This window comes from Arachis ipaensis, chromosome B6 (genome assembly GCF_059453495.1).
Source record: "Arachis ipaensis isolate K30076 ecotype BB chromosome B6, ASM5945349v1, whole genome shotgun sequence".
Taxonomy (NCBI): domain Eukaryota; kingdom Viridiplantae; phylum Streptophyta; class Magnoliopsida; order Fabales; family Fabaceae; genus Arachis; species Arachis ipaensis.
Window position 1 is genome coordinate 60,520,784 of NC_142441.1, and position 21,357 is coordinate 60,542,140.

The 21,357-nt window shown below is 41.6% G+C and overlaps 1 pseudogene; it reads left to right on the plus strand.

Annotated features, from left to right (window-relative positions):
- LOC148555768 (uncharacterized) overlaps nucleotides 1-7,148 on the plus strand; it is a 102,215-nt pseudogene extending 95,067 nt beyond the window's left edge.
- The last annotated feature ends 14,209 nt before the right edge of the window (nucleotides 7,149-21,357 follow it).

The following is a 21,357-nucleotide window of genomic DNA, read 5'->3' on the forward strand; positions in this document are numbered from 1 at the left end:
ACTAACACCAATCCCTTTTAATTAAGTGGATTGCAACTTGTGAACGGACGTAGCATTCCAACTTGTTTGACTTTCCTTTACCTAGTGAAAGATAACTAAACAGGACAACCCTCAATTGTCAATTAATCCTGAGAGCATTCCAACAATAATAGGGATTCCAACTAATCAATTCCCAGTCAAGGCTTTTATTTACATTATTCAAATTCCCAATTTAATTTCCTATTTGCTCAATTCAACCCTTTTTGAAAATCTCTGATAAATAAAATAGCACACTTTTCTGCAACTCGTTGGGAGACGACCTGGGATTCATACTCCCAGTATTTTAATTTTAATTTTCTGTGACATCTTTCTAAATTGATAGGCAGATTTCTGGCGAATTAAGAACTATACTTGCAACGTATATATTTTAACAATTCTTAATTCGCCAAATTTCTGCCCGCATCAATGACACTCAAAGAAATTACACCACCACTGAAAAGGAGTTGCTGGCAATAGTTTTTGCATTTGACAAGTTTAGATTATACCTCATTGGTGCCAAAGTGATTGTTTTCCCAGACCACACAGCACTTAAATACTTGTTTACCAAGCAGGAGTCAAAACCAAGACTGATAAGCTGGATCTTAATGTTGCAGGAATTCAATATTGAGATTAGAGACAAGAAAGGAGTGGAGAACAAGGTAGCCGATCACCTATCCAGGATCCCTCATGACAAAGGTGGAACACATGATACAAGTGTAAATGAATGTTTCCCAGATGAGCAGTTAATGACGGTTCACAAAGCACCCTGGTTTGCAAACATTGCCAATTTCAAGGCAACTGGGGCTTTACCTCCAGAGATCAATAAACATCAAAAGAGAAAGCTCATCAATGACGCAAAGTATTTTGTTTGGGATGAACCATATCTCTTCAAGAAGGGTTTCAGATGGAATCCTGAGAAGATGTGTTTCGGAAGAAGAGGGACGAGAAGTCTTGTGGAACTGCCACGGCTCGTGCTATGGAGGCCATTTTGGAGGGGATAAAACTGCAGCCAAGGTGTTACAAAGTGGATTCTTTTAGCCCACCCTTTTCAAGGATGCCAAAGAACTAGTAAAGAACTGCAATGAATGTCAAAGAGCTGGAAACTTACCCAAAAGAAATGAGATGCCACAGAATTTCATCTTAGAACTAGAACTGTTTGATGTGTGGGGAATCGATTTCATGGGACCATTCCCAACCTCATGTACAAACAAGTACATCTTGGTAGCAGTGGATTACGTTTCCAAGTGGGTAGAGGCTATTGCAACCCCAACGAATGACAACAAGGTAGTCATGAACTTCCTCAAAAAAAACATCTTTAGCCGGTTCGGAGTCCCCCGAGAACTCATCAGTGATGGAGGGATCCTGTTCCGAGGGTTACCTGAAACTGTAGGTCAATCTCGGATGAGATCTTCTGTACTGGTCGGAGATGACGTGTCTGGCTGGCTGGTAGCGGCCGGAGCTGTTGTGTCCGACTTGTTGGACTGGCTGCACTTCTGATCCTTGGTCACCGGAAGGGGGGTACCTGCAAGAGACTCTGATGCTTAAGTTAGCACGGGTATTAAGCAGGTTTATTGTAGAATCAGAGTATGAGTTATACCTGGGTGCTCCAGTGTATTTATAGTAGTGTGGGCTGACCTTTCTGATAAGATAAGTTAGTTATCTTATCTTATCTTATCTTATTTTGGGTGAAGTCAGCTTATCTTCATGGGAACCTCCTTTATCTCTATAGGCTTGGATTGCCTTTGGATTTGGGTCGTGTTCCTCTATTTGGGCCCTTTATTGGGCTTTCCTGTTGATTTGGCCGATCTCTTTAAGAAGAGATCGGGTGATCGGTCCTGAAGAGGTCGGTCGCCATGTCGCTAAACATCCCGTGTCAGATAGCTCGACCCAGGGTATGAATAGTGCCCTTTGGTGCGCATAAACTAGTTATGCTACGATTTAGGAAATTGCACGATCGGCAAAATTCCTTCCGGCAAGTGCACCGGTTATCGTCGTCAAGTAAAAACTCACAATAGAGTGAGGTCGAATCCCACAAGGATTGGTTGATTGAGCAATTCGGATTAGAAGTGTGTTCTAGTTGAGCGGAATCAAGAATTGAGATGAGAATTGCGGAATGTAAAATTGGCGGGAAAAGTAAATGACAAGAAAATTAAATGGCTGAATCTTAAATTGCATGAATTAAAGAGCAGAATGTAAATTGCTGAAATTAAAAGGGAATGGGGGTGATTGCAAGAATTGAATTGCTGAATGTAAAGAGAAAGTGGAAATCAGAAATGGGGAATTCATTGGGTTTAGGAGATATTGAAATCTCCGAATCAAAACATGTATATCTCTTCCTCAACCAATGCATTCATTGAATTTTGCTTGGCAATCTTATATGATTGGATCCCAATTCCTTGGCTCACCAATGCTCTCTAAAAACAAACAAATTCCCAATCCCTTGGTTTAAATGTTCATAAGAAGAGATGATGCTTGATCACTGATTATACCACACAATTTCATGAACCACAATTTGGTAGGATTACATGTCACAATATCCATCCAAACCCCAATCCAATCCACTGTGAGAAAGCTTCTCTAGCATGAATCCTCCATTCCTTTCCCAAGGCTCCGAAGGATTCCAAGTATGAGTAGTTTCTTTCCCAAGACAACTACTCAATGGAATTAGATCGAGAAGCTTTCTAACAAAATTCAAGAGAAAAGATTGAAGAAGAAGATAAACTATTATTGATTCATTGAATTACAATAGAGCTCCCTAACCCAATGAAAGGGGGTTTAGTGAATCATAGCTCTGAATTCAATTACAAAGAAAAGGAAAACTAGCTAAAAGTGAAAGTAAAAGTCCCCATCAGGGGTTGGATTCCCCTTCAATCCCCCCCTCTCTAAATGCAGAAACTAAGGCCTTTAAATAGGCTCCCTAAATTACAAAATGAAAATGAAATTCAAAGCAAATTACAATCAAATGAAAATAAACTATTCTAGATGATTCTTGTGGCCTTGATTTGGTGTTGTTGATGGGCCTTGCTTGCTTGAAGGGCTGAGTGACATAATTGATCCAAAAAGGATAATGATCCATTAAACTACACTCAAATGTTGCACCCCCTTTCTTGAGTCGTCACTTTGTTCTCTTGTCAACCTTGCCAATTTGATGCCAAATATAGACTATTATACCTCGTTGGAAAGCTATGGATGTCAGATTTCTAACGCAACTGGAAGCACCTCAATTGGATCTCTACAACTCGAGTTATACTCCATGGAAGGTGAAGAGGTCAGCTGGCCTGATTGCATGTTGGTACTATGCTCTTCTATGCACATTACGGGGCTGTTTTCTCCCTCAATTTTTAGTATCCACCATGCATGCCATATATGCTTGGAAAGCTCTAGATGTCTTCTTTCCAATGCATTTTGAATCACCTCATTTGGAGTTTTGTAGCTCAAGTTATTTATGTTTGAAGAAGGCATGGTCAAGCTGTTCCATATAACACGTTTAAGCTTCAGTTTAAGGTTAAACTGAAGCTTAAACGTGGATAAAGGAAGGGCAGCCCTGGAGGTCGAACACGTTTAACCTCCAGTTTGAGGTCAAACTGGAGGTTAAACGTGGAAGCTTAGAATGGTAGCCCTGGAGGTGTCGAACACGTTTAACCTCCAGTTTGAGGTCAAACTGGAGGTTAAACGTGGAACTCCTTCCTGAGTGGCATTGTCATTCTGGCGTTTAACCTCCAGTTTGAGGTCAAACTGGAGGTTAAACGTGGAATGCTTCTTTGGTGAGACTTTTCATTCTGGCGTTTAACCTCCAGTTTGAGGTCAAATTGGAGGTTAAACTTCAATTCCAGCATTTCTTAGCCTTCATGATTCTGGCGTTTAAGCTCCAGTTTAGGCTTAAACTGGAACTTAAACTCCACATGTGATATTCAAGCTTCCTTTATTGATTTTGTTGCTTCCTTGGTTAGCCTCTTCTTCCCTGAAATCATCCAAACAAATGCATCAAAGTCTTGCAAAATTTCATGAGAAATCTTCCATTCATAGCATTCAAGGAATATAACTAAAAACTCATGGAATTTGCATCAAAATCTTCATGTTGAATGATTTAAGACAAGCATGACTATTTGGCCCAAAATGATTACTTAAGGCTCAAGAAAATGCATAAAACAACTAAAAATAAAAGAAAAAGGCTAGTGAAACTAGCCTAAGATGCCTTGGCATCACCCTTGCTTGAGCTCGGTCTTCTGCTTTGAGCTCGAGTTTTTTGACTTCAAACTTTTTATAGCGAAGCCGAACTCGAGCATTTTTGTCGATTCCTTTCTTTGTAGAGCTTTTTGAATGTAGAACATTTTTCCTCTAAAAACGCACGCTTTTGTATTAACGCTTCGTTCTAGGGAACGTGCGAGGGTTTAATACCTTCATTAATTGGTATTAATTGCCCTGTTTCTCTTGGCTTTATTTTGAATTTTGCTTCCTCCGAAAAACGGTTTCTCTTCTTCCTTTTTCTTTGTAACTCCTTCGTTCTCTCTATCTCTGTCTTTTCTTGCGTTGCGGTGCCTTCCAGTAGTCTAGCGATTCCTTCCTTTCTACTTCTTCTGGAACTTCTCATTTCTCTAGGTTAGTTCCATTTTGCAATTACTTTTCTCTTTCGTTGCTTTGGCTTTGGTTTTGTGGTGACGTTTTTGCTTGGAGAAAGTTTGGATCTTTCTGTTTTTGTTGCGCCTAATTGCTATTGTATTGTGTGTTGTGGGAGTTTCTTTGTCTTTCGTATGAACTTTTTCGCTTTTCCTGTTGCTTGATGCTTTTAGGGCTTTTGCATGTTATCACCGTTTCTGCTTGTGCTTTCGATGATGGTTTTTGTTCGATTCTGAAAAAGGTTGTGTCTTTGATGATTTTCTGCTTGGCATTTTTGATGTCGATGATGCTTTTTGTTGATAGACTATAGAAAGATAGTGGCTTAGATGACTTTTGTGTTTTTACTTCCCGTTTTCAAAACGTTTGCCTACTTGAAATCTTCTTTTCTTGTTTGGGAAATGCCAGAACGTAAGCTGTAGATTTTTCCTGAAATCTTACTTTGCCACTACCTTCAAAGGATGCCCCAGGACTTTGGTTTGAGTCTTGGGGTTTTCCTTTTCTGTCTGTATCATATTAGTCGAGTTGCTTTGCCCTTTCTTCGAGATGTTTTTTAGTGATCTAATCTTCTTTTCTTTTTGTAAGATTAGTTGGCCTCATGTCTTCTCGCAATAACGTTGTAGATATGTCTTCCAAAGTTCCCGAGGGGATGTCCGATTGGCTGGACTCCCTTGTCCTAATGTGTGTCTTTGTCGTAGATGCTGAATTTTGTGTAGAGCTGAAGAAACGTCATAGGATTTGTGATAACAGTGCTTGGGAGAGGGATTATGAGCTTGTAGCTCCTGACTCTGATGAGAGGGCTTGTTTTCCTACTTCAGTCGAGGGGGAGTATCCCTTCTTCTATGCCTATGATTATTTCTTCAGCCAGTTAGACATTATTTTTCCTTTTACTGCCTTCGAGACCGACTTGTTGTGGTCATGTAACATTGCTCCATCCCAGCTTCATCCGAATTCCTGGGGTTTTATCAAGATATTTCAACTGCTTTGCCAAGAGTTAGGCATAACACCTTCTCAAAATCTTTTCCTCTATCTTTTTGTCTCGGCCAAGCCCGGAGGTTCTTCCAAAAAGAAAGCTTCCTGGGTTTCTTTCAGATCAGCCAGGGGCATAAAATTTTTGCCATGTATGATGAGTCTTTTAAAGATTTTAAGAATTATTTCTTCCGAGTCCGTGCTGTTGAGGGGATCCGCCCCTTTTTTCTTGGTGAGAATGACGAGCCTACTTTTCCTCTAGAGCGGCAAAAGATTGTGAGAGTGCCTCGTTATACATGGGAGATGCTTAATGATGTTGAGCGGGCTTTTGTAGTTGTTCTTGAAGATTTGTGGGGGGAACCACCCCATCTGGATACAAAAAGATTTTTTAGTGATCCACCTTTGGTTCGAACTGCTTTGGGTACTGTCTGACTTGTTTCTTATACTTGTTTCTTAGTTTTGCTTCTCCTAGGTTGTAACTCATCCTTATGGTTGATTCTGTATTTTCAGAGATGTCGAAAAACAATGATTCCATGAAGGCCTACAAGAAGGCGAAGAAGGCTGCTGCTGCTCAAGACATTTTGGCCAAGGCGGCCGGAGAAGGATCTTCTCAAGTTCCAGTGAAGCCGCCCGTGCCGAGTTCCCCTAGGCCGAGGAAGGTGATCCCCACTCCTTGAGTTCGTCTGACTGATCCTCCACAGACTTCTGCCATTACTTCTGGTGCTCCTCCCAATAAGAAATAAAAAACAATTGAGCCTTTCAACCTTGACGCTCCTGATTTTAATGCAATCGAGTTCGTAGATCAGCAAATCAGTCCCTACGGTGCCCTCGCCATGGATGATGTATCAATCCTTCACCATCTGGATTTTATGACCCGAAACAGTGTTAAAATGGCATATATGGGGGCTGCCCTGTACCGAACTGCTCAGAATCTTCCTCTCCATGCCACCAAAGAATTTATGGAGGAGGCTAAACAGGAGTTCGACCGGATGAACGGCCTGAAGGAAGAGCTTGAGGTAAAGGTAGCCAAGTTGGAGAAGGATCTGGAGAATGAAAAGGCAAGTTCCCTTGCTCTGGCGGCTTCTGTGAGGTTGGCCGAGGACGCGGCATTGAGGCATAAGGACAGTTATGTTACATCTTATCGGGAGGTGACGCGTCTGAGGGAGGAGCTGGAGTCTGCCCGAGTAGACTATTCCGAGCTTCAAGGTCACCTCGTCGGCAGCGTGAATGCTGCCTATGATAATCTAAAAGATCAAGTTCAAGTTCTTGCTCCTGAGGTTGACCTTACTCTCTTTAGCTTGGACAATGTTGTGAGGGATGGTAAGATTGTCCCCGACGACCAAGATGATGATGATACTGGTCCTCCCCCTGTGCTTTCTGCCAAGGTGCCCGCTTCTACGATTCCTCCAGTTGAGGTTGGTCATTCTATTTCTGATCCGGACTGTCAGATCTTGAACCGGGATGATGGTACCGTGGAAGTTGTGCCTCTCCAGGCTCGCCCTCCTTCACCCCATACTGATGCTGCTAAAATGTCTTCTAATCTTTAGCTGAGTTTTCTTTGGATATTTGCGTAGTTGGCCCGGCTTGTGGGCTTCAAAACTCTTTATTTTGTATAGTTGAATATTTTGCTGACTGCTGGTACTCCTTTTGGTTGCATGTTTAGCAACTTTTGTTTTAAAAAACAAGTAGCTTTCAAGCTTTTGGGCTTGACCCTAAAGCTTTATAATATTGTATTCTATAGCATGCTTGTTTGCACTAGTCTTGGCACCTTTCCGGGTTTTAGAATACTGGAGCCTTGCTGCTCGGCCTCTTTGAACTGCTTTGTATTTGGAGGTCGTAGATTCGTGGATCCAATTCGTATTTGCTTGCTCTTACTTGTATTTTATCCATAACCGATTTCTTTGCGTCGTCCTTCTCCAAGTTATTTTTGTAGTGGACCGGCTTCGTCATGTCGATCTCTTCTAAGTTATTTCGTAATCCTCTTTCTTGGACCTTTGTTAGGTCTCTTTCAGGGACTACTTTTATAACTTTTCGTAGGAGGTCGACTTCTTTACATCATCCACTTTCTAAGTTATTTTTGTAATCCTCTTTCTTGGACCCTTGTCAGGTCTCTTTCAGGGATTACTTCTATAACTTTTCATTGGAGGTCGACTTCTTTACGTCGTCCTCTTTCTAAGTTATTTTTGTAATCCTCTTTCTTGGACCTTTGTCAGGTCTCTTTCAGGGATTACTTTTATAACTTGTTTGTTGTAGGAGACTGACTTCTTTATGTCGATCTCTTCTAAGTTATTTTGTAATCCTCTTTCTTGGACCTTTGTCAGGTCTCTTTCAGGGATTACTTTTATAACTTTTTGTAGGAGGTCGACTTCTTTACGTCGTCCTCTTTCTAAGTTATTTTTGTAATCCTCTTTCTTGGACCCTTGTCAGGTCTCTTTCAGGGATTACTTCTATAACTTTTCGTAGGAGGTCGACTTCTTTACGTCGTCCTCTTTCTAAGTTATTTTTGTAATCCTCTTTCTTGGACCCTTGTCAGGTCTCTTTCAGGGATTACTTCTATAACTTTTCGTAGGAGGTCGACTTCTTTACGTCGTCCTCTTTCTAAGTTATTTTTGTAATCCTCTTTCTTAGACCTTTGTTAAGTCTCTTTTAGGGATTACTTTTATAACTTGTTTGTTGTAGGAGACCGACTTCTTTATGTCGATCTCTTCTAAGTTATAGCAATTCCTCTTTTATAGGGTTGGCCAGACCTCTTTCCAGGGATTTGCTGATAACTTGGGTTGACTTGGTCCGACTTCTCAACGTCGGCCAGTCTTTAAGTTATTATTTAGCAATCCATAAGACCTCGTCAGGTTCTTTTTTTGGATCACTTTTGATAACTTCTTGCATTATTCTGTGTTTATCTTTGCCGATTTGTAGAAGGTTGTTTCTGTCTTTTTTTGGTCGACCTTTAGATGCATCACGTATTCATCTTTATTGGTCTCTTACCGTGATCGTGCAGTGAATCTGTTTTTCACTTTCTGCCAATTTGTTGCTTTATAATCGGACGATGAATACTTCAGATTAATGCGTCTTGAGAATTTGTAGAATATCTAAAATATTTTTTATTCAAAAGAAAGTGCAAATATATACATGTTGGAGTTTTTCGTTCTTTTAAGTCGGATAATATCTGGATCTCAACTTGGTGCCTCATTAAAAAACCTTTTCAGGAAAAAGAGTGCATCCTATGACGAGATCTTTTACCTTTTCTAGCTATAGTACCTTCTTAGGTTGCAGGCGTGCCATGATCTGGGAAGCTCTCGTCTATCGAGTTTGGATAGTCTGTAGTAGCCCTTCCCAAGTACTTCTATGACTCAGTAGGGTCCTTTCCAGTTTGCTGCCAACTTTCCTTCTCCGGGTCGAGTTGTTCCAATATCATTTCAGATTAGGATGAGATCATTCTCCGCGAAACCTCTTGGTACTATCTTTTGATTATATCTTGAAGTCATTCGACGCTTTAGCGCTTCTTCTCTGATCCGAGCTCTTTTTTGGATTTTCGGAAGTAGGTCGAGTTCCTCTCTTTGAAGTTGAGAGTTGGCTTCTTCATTGTAGTGGACTACTCTAGGCGACCCTTCCTCGACCTTTACTTGGATTACTGCCTCCACGCCGTACGCTAATCGGAACGGTGATTCATTTCTGGTGGAATGTGGGGTAGTTCAATATGCCCATAGGACCTGTGGAAGTTCTTCAGCCCAAGCTCCCTTCGCATCTTGCAGTCTCCATTTCAACCCAGCCAATATGACTTTGTTGGCAGCTTCGACTTGCCTGTTGGCTTGAGGATGTTCGACGGAGGTGAACTGGTGCTTTATGTTCAAGTCGGCTACTAATTTCCTGAAGCCTGCATCTGTGAATTGAGTGCCATTGTCTGTGGTGATGGAGTATGGAACCCCGAACCTCGTGACAATGTTCCTATATAGGAATTTCTGGCTTCTTTGAGCAGTAGCGTTGGCTAGGGACTCTGCCTCAATCCACTTTGTGAAATAGTCTACTCCGAATATGAGGAATTTGACTTGTCCTGATCCCTGGGGAAAGGGTCCGAGAAGATCGAGTCCCCATTTTGCAAATGGCCAAGGCGAAGTTACGCTGATAAGCTCTTCTGGCGGGGCGATGTGAAAGTTGGCATGTTTCTGGCATGGGGGAGATATCTTTACAAATTCTGTAGCTTCCTTTTGTAGAGGTGGCCAGTAAAATCCCACCCGAAGTACCTTTTTGGTGAGGGCTTGTGCCCCGAGATGATTGCCACAAATACCGCTGTGTACTTCCTCTAAAACTTCCTTTGTGTTAGAGGTCGGCACACATTTTAACAATGGAATTGAAATCCCTCTTTTGTATAGGATATTGTTTATGATGGTGTAGTACTGAGCCTCTCGTTTTAACCTCTTTACTTCCTTCTCATTTGTGAGGAGTGTTTCTTTTTTGAGGTAATTAATTATGGGGGTCATCCATCCTTGATCCTGACTTGTTATAGCTAGGACTTTTTCTACTTCCGAGATTGATGTGTTCTGTAGCATTTCCTGGATGAGGCTTCTATTGTCGCCCCCTGGTTTGGTGCTGGCTAGTTTTGAGAGTGCATCAGCTCGGGCATTTTGTTCGCGGGGTATGTGGCAGATCTTATATTCCCCGAGTTGTCCGAGCTGTTCCTTGGTTATATCCAAATACTTTTTCATGGTGGGATCTTTGGCTTGGTAACTCCCTATTATCTATGAGGTAACTACTTATGAGTCGCTGAAGATGTTGAGTTTTTGAGCTCCAACCTCCTTAGCCAGCTTCAAACCAGCTAGTAACGCTTCATATTCTGCCTGGTTGATTGAGGCCGGGAACCCAAATTTGAGGGAAAGCTCAACTTGGGTTCCTTGGTTGCTTTCTATTATCACACCTGCGCCTCTTTTAGTCTTATTTGAAGACCCGTCCACGTAGATATTCCATTCTGTGGGGGTTTCCAGGGTATCTGTGAATTCTGCAATGAAGTCGGCCAAGTATTATGATTTGATGGCTGTCCGAGCTTCATATTGGAGGTCGAACTTGGATAACTCGACTGCCCATTGTAAAATTCTGCCTGCTAGATCTGTTTTCTGCAGTATCCCTTTTATGGGCTGGTCGGTCCAGACCTTAATGGTGTGAGCCTGGAAGTACGGGCGTAGTCGTCGAGATGCCAGTATGAGAGCATAGGCAAACTTTTCTATTTTTTGGTAGTTCAGCTCGGATCCCTGCAGCGCTTTACTAATGAAGTATACAGGTTGTTGCCCTTTGTCGTCCTCTGGAACTAGTGCTGAGGCTACTGCCTGACTTCCTACCGCAAGGTACAATACGAGTGGCTCTTCCTTTCGTGGTCAAGTTAGGATAGGTGGTCGTCCCAGGAAACTTTTGAAATCCTGGAAGGCTTGCTACGCATTCCATTGTCCACTCGAAGTTCTTTCTTTTCCTTAGAGTGGCATAGAAAGGAAGGGATCTTATCGCTGATTCTGCTAGGAACCTGGACAAGGCCGCTAACCTCCCGTTGAGTTGTTGTACTTCTTTCACACAAGTTGGGCTTTTCATGTTGAGTATGGCCTAGCATTAATCCGGATTTGCCTCAATTCCTCTTTGTGTGAGCATAAAACCCAAGAACTTGCATGCTTCTACTGCAAAAGTGCATTTTGTGGGATTGAAGCGCATGTCATGCTTCCTTATAGTGTCGAACACTTGGGCCAGGTCGGATAATAATGTCTCTTCACTTTGTGTCTTTATTAACATGTAGACTTCCATGATCTTTCCGATATGATCTGAAAAGACTTTATTCATTAGCCTTTAATACGTAGCTCCCGCATTCTTGAGACCGAAAGGCATTACAATGTAGCAGTAATTTGGTTGTATCCAGAATATGCATCCATAAACGAGAGGTATCTATATCCGGATGAAGCATCTACCAGAGCGTTGATACTTGGGAGTGGGTAAGGATCTTTTGGCAAGCTTTGTTGAGGTCGGTGTAGTCGGTGCACATTCACCATTTCCCATTTGATTTTTTCACCAAGACGACATTAGCTAGCCATAGTGGGTACTTGACTTCTCTTATGAATCCTGCCTCCAGTAGTGCTTGTACCTGTTCTTCCACAACTTGGGATCGTTCTGGCCCAAGTTTTCTTCATCTCTGCTGTACCGGCCGAGATCCTGGATAGACCGCCAACTTGTGACTCATTAGCTTGGGGTCTATGCCTAGAATGTCTGTGGCTTTCCATGCGAAGAGATCGACATTATCTCGTAAGAACTGTACTAGTAATTCTTTTGCATCTCCCTTCAGGATCGTGCCAATATTAGTTGTTTTGTCCGAGGTATCCTCGATCTGAACTTTCTCTATTTCACCTTCAGGTTGTGGACGAAGTTCTTCACATCTCTAAACTCCTCCAAGCTCAATTGTATGGAATTTTTCTCCTCTACCACTGAGGTTTAGACTTTCGTTATAATAGCGGCGTGCCATCTTTTGATCTTCTTTTATCGTGGCTATCCCTTTTGTAGTTGGGAATTTCATGCATAGATGTGGAGTCGAGACTATTGCGCCGAGTTGATTTAGTGTTGTCTGACCTATTAAGGCATTGTAGGCTGAACTCACGTCGACCACAATGTAGTCTATCTTGAGTGTTCTGGATTAGTTCCCTTTTCCGAAGGTTGTATGTAGCGACACATATCCCAGTAGTTGTACTGGGGTATCTCCTAGTTCGAACAGGCTGTTCGGGTATGCTGTAAGCTCCTTTTCTTCTAAGCCAAGTTTGTCGAAGGCAGTTTTGAATAAGATGTCGGCAGAACTCCATTGGACTATTAATGTGCGGTGGAGATTAGCGTTTGCCAGTATGATGGTGATGACCATTGGATCGTCGTGTCCGGAGATGATACCGGATGCATCTTCTTTGGTGAACGTGATTGCAGGGATGTCGGGTGCTTCCTCCTTCCCTTCGACATGATATACTTCTTTAAGGTATCTTTTGCGGGATAATTTGGAGATTTCACCTCCTGCAAATCCTCCGTGTATCATATGGACATGTCTTTCTGGCGTACGAGGTGATCGCTCAGCTCGTCCGACATCTTCATCTCTTCGTCTTTTTCTTTGTTCATCATCTCGGGTGGCTAGATACCGATTAATATTTCCTTCCCTTACTAACTTTTCTATGATGTTTTTTAAGTCGAAGCACTCGTTGTTGGAATTTCCTCGGACCCGATGATATTCACAGTATTCGTTCTGATTTCCTCCTCCTCTTTTGCCTTTGAGTGGTCGAGCTGGGGGTATCTTTTCTGTGTTATAGACTTCTTTGTAAATATCCACAAGGGACACCCAAAGAGGGGTGTAATTATATTACTTTTTGATTTTTTTGCCCGTTAGATCTTCCTTCTTCTTGGATTCTTTATCTTTATCTCGGTAGGTGAAACCGGATTTCGCGGCTTCTCCAAGTCGGGAATTTTCTTCCATGTTGATGTACTTCTCTGCCCGCTCTTATACCTCATCTAGGGATGTGGGATATTTCTTTGATATAGATTGGCTGAAAGGTCCTTCTCGTAGGTCATTGATGAGGCCCATGACGGCAGCCTCTGTTGGTAAGCTTTGTATGTCTAGGCACATTTTGTTGAATCTTTCCATGTAGTTGCGAAGACTTTTCCGGTCTCCATGCTTGATACCTAGTAGACTGGGGGCGTGCTTAGCCTTGTCTTTTTGGATGGAGAATCTGGCTAGGAATGTTTTGGCCAGGTCGATGGACTTTGGAGGTAGGTTGTCGAACCATCTAACTGCTATCTTTGTGAGAGTCGTTGGAAAAGCTTTGTAGCGAACGGCTTCTGAGGCGTCGGTGAGGTACATTCTGCTTCTAAAATTGCTGAGGTGATGGTTGGGATCTGTAGTGCCATCGTACAAAGTCATATTTGGATGTTTGAAGTCTTTAGAGATTTTAGTCTTCAAGATTTCCCTAGTGAATGGATCTTGATCTTTGTGAGAGTTGTCTTCAGGGGTGGTCCGTGTAGTCTTTGCTTTGAGATCGGCTTCAAGTCGTAGAAGTTTATCTTCTAATTCTCGACGTCGCCTTACCTCTCTGTGTAGATCCTTGCCGACTTCTTACTGGTACTGGCTTTCTTTTTTAAGTTGCTTTAGGCGATCTTGAAGAGCTTCTATTACTCCCGGATGTGATGAGTTTTTGTCTCCGTTAGATTCCGGAGTGTCCTTTGGTGTGGCACCCGTGTTTTTGTGCGGTGTTCTGTCCTCTAAATCTGAGTTGTGGTCGTTAACCTGTTCGTCCGCCATGGTGATGGGATGACTTCCAGGTTCCCGGCAACGACGCCAATGTTCTGAGGGTTACCTGAAACTGTTGGTTAATCTCGGATGAGATCTTCTGTACTGGTCGGAGATGACGTGTCCGGCTGGCTGGTAGCGGCCGGAGCTGTTGTGTCTGACTTGTTGGACTGGCTGCACTTCTGATCCTTGGTCACCGGAGGGTGGGGGGTACCTGCAAGAGACTCCGATGCTTAAGTTAGCACGGGTATTAAGCAGGTTTATTGTAGAATCAGAGTATGAGTTATACCTGGGTGCTCCAGTGTATTTATAGTAGTGTGGGCTAACCTTTCTGATAAGATAAGTTAGTTATCTTATCTTATCTTATCTTATTTTGGGTGAAGTCAGCTTATCTTCAACGGAACCGCCTTTATCTCTATAGGCTTGGATTGCTTTTGGATTTGGGTCGTGTTCCTCTATTTGGGCCCTTTACTGGGCTTTCCTGTTGATTTGGCTGATCTCTTTAAGAAGAGATCGGGTGGTCGGACCTGAAGAGGTCGGTCGCCATGTCGCTAAACATCCCGGGTCGGACAGCTCGACCCAGGGTATGAACAGAGCCATTTTTGTAACAGACCACTAGAAGCGCTCCTCCTACGATACAGGGTGAAACACAAGATTGCCACGCCTTACCACCCCAAACAAGTGGAAAAACTGAGATATCTAACAGAGAGCTAAAAAGGATTCTGGAAAAGACTGTAGGAGCATCAAGAAAGGATTGGTCGAAGAAGCTGGATGATGCTCTTTGGGCATACAGAACGGTATTCAAAACACCCATCGGGATGTCCCCATATCAACTGGTGTATGGAAAAGCTTGTCATTTACCATTAGAGCTGGAACACAAAGCCCTCTGGGCTCTCAAGCTACTAAATTTTGATAGCGTTGCTGCTGGTGAAAAGAGGGTCTTGTAGCTGCAGGAAATGGAGGAGTTCAGATCTTAAGCCTATGAAAGTGCCAAGATTTATAAAGAAAAGGCAAAGAGAAGGCACGACCTCCATCTGGCACCCAGGAGCTTCGAAAAAGGACAGCGAGTGCTCCTCTACAATTCCAAATTAAGACTTTTCCCTAGAAAACTCAAATCAAGGTTGTCAGGACCCTTTCTTGTCACAAAGGTCTCACCATATGGACACATAGAAATCATGGAAGAAAGTTTAAAGAGGACGTTCATTGTGAACAGACAAAGGCTCAAGCACTACATGGGCAACATGGGGGAAAGCCCCAAAATAAAATATCATCTCAACTGATTGAGAAATCGTCGAGCTAGCGACGCTAAAAGAGCGCTTCATTGGGAGGCAACCCAACCTAAGGTAGTTTCCTTTTCATGATCATCTCAATAAAAGATATAAGCAGTTTCCCTCGTATTGTGAGGAGCCAAGTTTGATGTTGCACACCAAACCAATCCAAGAATGAATGTGTAATTCTAAGTTTGGTGTTCCACCAAAGATTTCAGTTAGAATCACATTACACCTCTTCAATGGCAAGTTGCTAGCCCCAACCAATCAGGGAAACCACTTAACAATAGTTTAGTTTCTATTTCATAGTTGTTTTATCAATAAAAGCACATGAGGTTCTGCATTAGGAAATGAACTAAGTTTGGTGTTCACACACCAAATTAAGTCCAGAAATTTACAAGCATACATGCAAGCTAACTATTCCTCAAGTGCTTGGGGAACAAGCAACTTCCAATAACTTTGCAGGAATTCAATCAACCTTCTAGAAAAACAGTGCACCACCATCCAAAGAGGCGAAGAAGGATGCAAAAGCTATGGATGATGACAACAAAGAGATAACCAGAAGGCACCACCAAAAGGTTGTATTGCTACTTGATCCCATATGCTTGGAGATGTTAAAAAAAATTGGAAGTCTGAATGTGCCCCTGATTAATAGTTACTCTTTAGCTTAAATCACTAGAATTTAATATTTGCTTTCATTGCCTTTGTCATATGTGTGCTGGTTCAAGTTACCTGTCTTTATTTTCACCTTGCTTACTTGTATGCTTGTCCCTTGAGTCAAATAAAAAGAGATATTATGAAAGACCAGAGTGATGATCAATTGTGGAGTAGGTTCTTAAGCTTGTGGTGTAGTAATCACTTAGCTAAGTTGGTTCACCAACAAGGTAGGAAGGCAACTATCTATCCTGAAGTCATATTCTTGAAACACACCCCATGAGACTAGCTAAATAACAAGATCCTAATAAGAAAAAGGAAAAAAACAATAAGAGTTGAAAAGAAAGAAAAGTAAAAAGAAATAAGCCTAGGCACCAAGGGCTTGAATCTTGAGGGATGTGTCTGTGGTGCTCTTATACCAATGATCTGCTTGGATGAATAAGTTCTTAGGAGTGCTTCATCACTTGGTAACTTGGATTAACTAACCCGGAATTATCAACTAAAAATCCACTATCAAAAGCAACCTTTTCTTGATGCCAGGGCATTTCGGCCAGTTTCACTGACCTTTTCTTTACTGTTTTAGGGTAGCTTCATGCATTTTCTTAGGAAATAAGCAAGTTTTGGGTAGAATTTCACTTACATCTTGATTCAAGTAAACATTGTGAATTTTATATGATTTCATGAGAATTATGCATGAATTTAATGACAAATTGGATGATGCATGACTCATAACTTGGATTAGAGCTTTGATGCACTTTATTTGCTTGATTTCAGGACAAAGGAAGCAAGGAAAAGCCACGTTAGTAGCCACGTTAGTCTAACTAACGTGACCACTAACGTGGAATGGGAGCTAGCTTGCAACGTTAATGAGAAAAGTGATCGCCAATAACGTCTTCGAAGCCATTATAGCCCACGTTAATTACCACGTTAAATAAATTAACATGGTAGTTAACGTGGAGGAAAAGGAAGCTCCAAGCATTAGTGGTAAAAGTGAGTGCCATTAACACTCCAAAAGGGCAATTGGCCACGTTAAGAGTCACGTTAACTCAGTTAACGTGAACTCTAACGTGGAAGAGGAAGATAATGCTAACGTTAGTGACACTCACCTTTGTCACTAACGTTGGACTAAGCCCATATTGGCTACGTTAAGAGCCACATTAACTTAGTTAACGTGAACTCTAACGTGGAAGGAGCAAGGAATCGCCAACGTTAGTGACACTCACCTTTGTCACTAACGTTGGACTAAGCCAGTATGAGCCACGTTAGTTACCACATTAATTACATTAACGTGGAAGCTAACGTGGAGGAAAGGGATGATGAGCCAACATTAGTGACACTCACCTTTGTCACTAATGTTGGAGATGGAAATCAACACCACGTTAGTGGTCACGTTAATGTAATTAATGTGAGGCATTAACGTGGGAAAGGGGCGTTTTGGAGCGTTAGTGAAAAAGGTAGGTGTCACTAACGCTCTCGAAGATTTGGCAAGCCTACATTAAAGGTTACGTTAACTATACTAACGTGAACTCTAACGTAGGGAGAAAGGGGTACTCTCAACGTTATTGGGAAAGGTAAGCCCCAGTAACGTTTGCGAAGGGCCAAGAGGCAACGTTAGTGGTCACGTTAGTGCCACTAAGGTTGAAGTTAACGTGGACCATTTTGGGTTAGGAACGTTAGTGAAAAAGATGATTGACACTAACGTTCTCGACCCCACATTTTCACTTAACGTTAACACCACTAACGCCCTAAGCTAAAGTCCATGCCTACTGCACACTTTCTCTGCAAGTGAAGCTGAGCCCATTAAAGATGACAACTGCTTCAACTCAAGATCCAAAGGCCCATATCCAAGACTTGAAGAGCCAACTAGAAGATCAGAAGAGTAGTATAAATAGCAATAGTTTTGAACTAGAGAGAAGCTTTTGGATTGAGAGAACTACTCTCTGTATAATTTTACTTTCTCTGCAAATTCTAGTTTTACTTTCAGAATGCATTCTCCATCTTTGTTTTCCATTCCCAGAGCCATGAACAACTAAACCCCTTTCATTGGGTTAGGGAGCTCTGTTGTAATTTGATGGATCAATAATAGTTTTCATTTTTCTTCTTCTTTCTTTTCTCTTGATTTTACTAGAAAGCTTTCAATCTTCATCCAATTGGGTAGTTGTCTTGGAAAAGAAGCTATTCATACTTGGATCTCTTCAGAACCTTGGAAGAGGAATGAAGGGATCATGCTAGAAATGCTTTCTCATGTTGGACCGAATTGGGGGTTGGGCGGATATGGTGACATATAATTCTCCTAATACTTTGATTTGGAAATACATGTGGTACAATCAGTGACCATACTTCATCTCTTCTCATGAGCAATTAGACCAAGGAATTGGCTATTGATCAAGATTTGAGAGATTGAATTACCAAGGAATTGGAATTCAATCACTTAAGATTGCCAAGGAGATCAATGAATGCATTGATTGAGGAAGAGATGGAAATGAACTTGATCCGGAGAATGCAACATCTCCTAAGCCCAATGAATCCCCCATTTCTAATCTTACCCATTTTCTTTACTTTCTGCCATTTACTTTCATGCTAAATTCCTCATTCCCCATTTAAGATTCTGCAATTTACTTTCCGTCATTTATATTCAGCTCTTTATTTCTAGCATTTACATTTTCTGCCATTTACTTTCTCGCCATTTAATTTCCTGCAATTCTCAAATCAAATTCTGCTTAGCTCAACTAGAACATTCCTCCAATTAAAGTTGCTTGACCAATCAATACCTGTGGGATTCGACCTCACTCTATTGTGAGTTTTTACTTGACGATAATTCGGTATACTTGCCGAGAAAAATCTATTGAGAGACAAGTTTCCGTGCATTAACAGTGCTGTGATTCAAAGAGGCATCCCACCAAAACTCAAAGACCCACGGAGTTTTCTCATATCATGTACCATAGGCAACATAACATTGGAAAGAGCTCTCTGTGACTTGGGTGCAAGTATCAATTGGATGCCACTTTCTATGATGATGAAGCTGGCAATAGAGGAAGTTAAACCCACTAGAATGTCACTTCAAATGGCCAATAGCACTCAAGATACCTAATGGAGTTGTGAAAAATTTATTGGTGAAGATTGGAGAGTTCATCTTCCCTGCTGATTTTGTGATCCTGGATATGGAAGAGGGACACAACTCAATCATCTTGGGGCAACCCTTATTAGCTACAGCAAGACCCATCATAGATGTAAAAAAAGGTGAAATGGTTCTCAGGGTACAAAACGAGCAAATGATCATTAATGTCTTTAACGCAATACAATACCCCCCTGAGAAAGAAAACCATAAAAGGGTGGAGATGATAGAAACTCTAGTAGAGGAAGTACTTAAGACAAGCAATCAGGGAGAACAAAAAGGAGGAACTCAAGAGTTTCAAGTAGAAAAAGTTCAAGGAATTCAAGATGAAGATGTCACAGAGGAGCAAGTGACCAAAATTCGACTTGAAGAAAAGAAAGAGGAAGCACCCAAGTTAGAGCTGAAGCCTCTGCCACCTCATCTCAAATATGCATTTCTTGGTGGAGAGGAGACCCTTCCAGTAATCATCAACTCCTCTTTGAGTATGCAAGATGAAGCAAAGCTGCTTGAAGTATTGAAAACTAATAAAACTGCCTTAGGATGGACAATTGATGACATCAAGGGTATAAGCCCTGCTATTTGCATGCACAAAATCCTGCTAGAGGAAGACTCAAGACTACTGGTGCAACCTCAAAGGAGGCTTAATCCAACTATGAAAGATGTGATTTAAAAGGAGGTGATGAAGTTATGGAATGCTGGAATCATATACCCAATTTCTGATAGTCCTTGGGTGAGTCCAGTCCAGGTGGTACCAAAGAAGGAAGGCATGACTGTCATATTCAATGAAAGGAATGAACTCATTCCTACAAGGTCAGTGATTGGGTGGAGAATGTGTATTGATTGCAGAAGATTTAATGATGCTACCAGAAAAGACCACATCCCCCTCCCCTTCATTGATCAGATGCTTGAGAAATTGGCTGGCCATGCTTACTATTGCTTCTTAGATAGGTACTCTGGGTATAATCAGATAGTGGTAGATCCCAAGGACCAAGAAAAAACTTCCTTCACTTATCCTTTCAGAGTCTTTGCCTACAAGAGGATGCCCTTTGGGCTATGCAATACTCCAGCAACCTTTCAAAGGTGTATGCTTTCCATATTCTCTGAAACGGTAGAAAAGTTCTTATAGGTTTTTATCGATGATTTTTCTATCTTTGGTAACTCTTTTGACACTTGTTTGCATCATCTAACCTTTGTCTTGAGAAGATGCCAAGATACAAACTTAGTTTTGAATTGGAAAAAATGTCGTTTCATGGTACCAGAGTGTATTGTTCTTGGGCATAAGGTTTCAAGCAAGGGTATAGAAGTTGAAAAGGCTAAGATAGAGATCATAGAAGGGCTTTCTATACCAGTCAATGTGAAAGCAGTAAGAAGTTTTCTTGGGCATGCTGGATTTTACAGGAGATTCATTAAAGATTTCTCACAGATAGCTAAACCACTAAGCAACTTGCTAGTGGTTGACAATCCTTTTGTCTTTGATGATAGCTGCAAGCAAGCCTTTGAAACCTTGAAAACTAAACTCACTACAGCACCAATCATCACACCCCTAGAATGGGGACTTCCTTTTGAACTGATGTGTGACGCAAGTGATGTTGCATTTGGTGCTGTACTAGGACAAAGGAAGGATAAATCGCATCATGTCATATACTATGCAAGTAAAGTGTTAAATGAGGCACAAAAAAATTATACCACCACAGAAAAAGAACTCTTGACAATTGTATATGCATTTGATAAATTTAGACAATATTTGATTGGTTCAAAAGTTGTAGTATATACTGACCATGCTGCTCTCAAGTATCTCATGTCTAATCAGGATGCTAAAACAAGGCTTATTAGATGGGTGCTGTTGCTACAAGAGTTTGATATTGAATTAAGGGATAGGAAAGGAAGTGAGAACCAAGTTGCAGATCACTTGTCAAAGTTACCACAAGAGATCAACCAAGATGCACTACAACCAGCGAATGGGAAATTCCCAGATGAGCATCTATTCCAAGTCCAATAGGCATCTTGGTTTGCTGATATTGCAAACTACAAGGTGGGAAGAAGGATTCCTCAAGATTTAACCAGGCAACAAGTGAAGAAGTTGCTCACTGAGGCCAAGAAAATCTTGTGGGATGAGCCCTTTCTATTCAATAGATGCCCAGATGGAATCATTAAAAGGTGTATGCCAGAAAGTGAGATGAGAGACATCTTATGGCACTGCCAAAGTTCTTTAGAGTGGCTTCTGTTGGCCATCCATATTCAAAGATGCTAGGGACTTTGTAAACCAGTGTAATGAATGTCAAAGAGCAGGAGGCTTGACAAGGAGAAACAAAATGCCCCAAAACTTAATCTTGGAAGTGGAACTATTTGACCTTTGGGGAATAGATTTTCATGGGACCCTTCCCTCCATCATATTCATTCAAATACATATTGGTAGCAGTGGAATATGTCTCCAA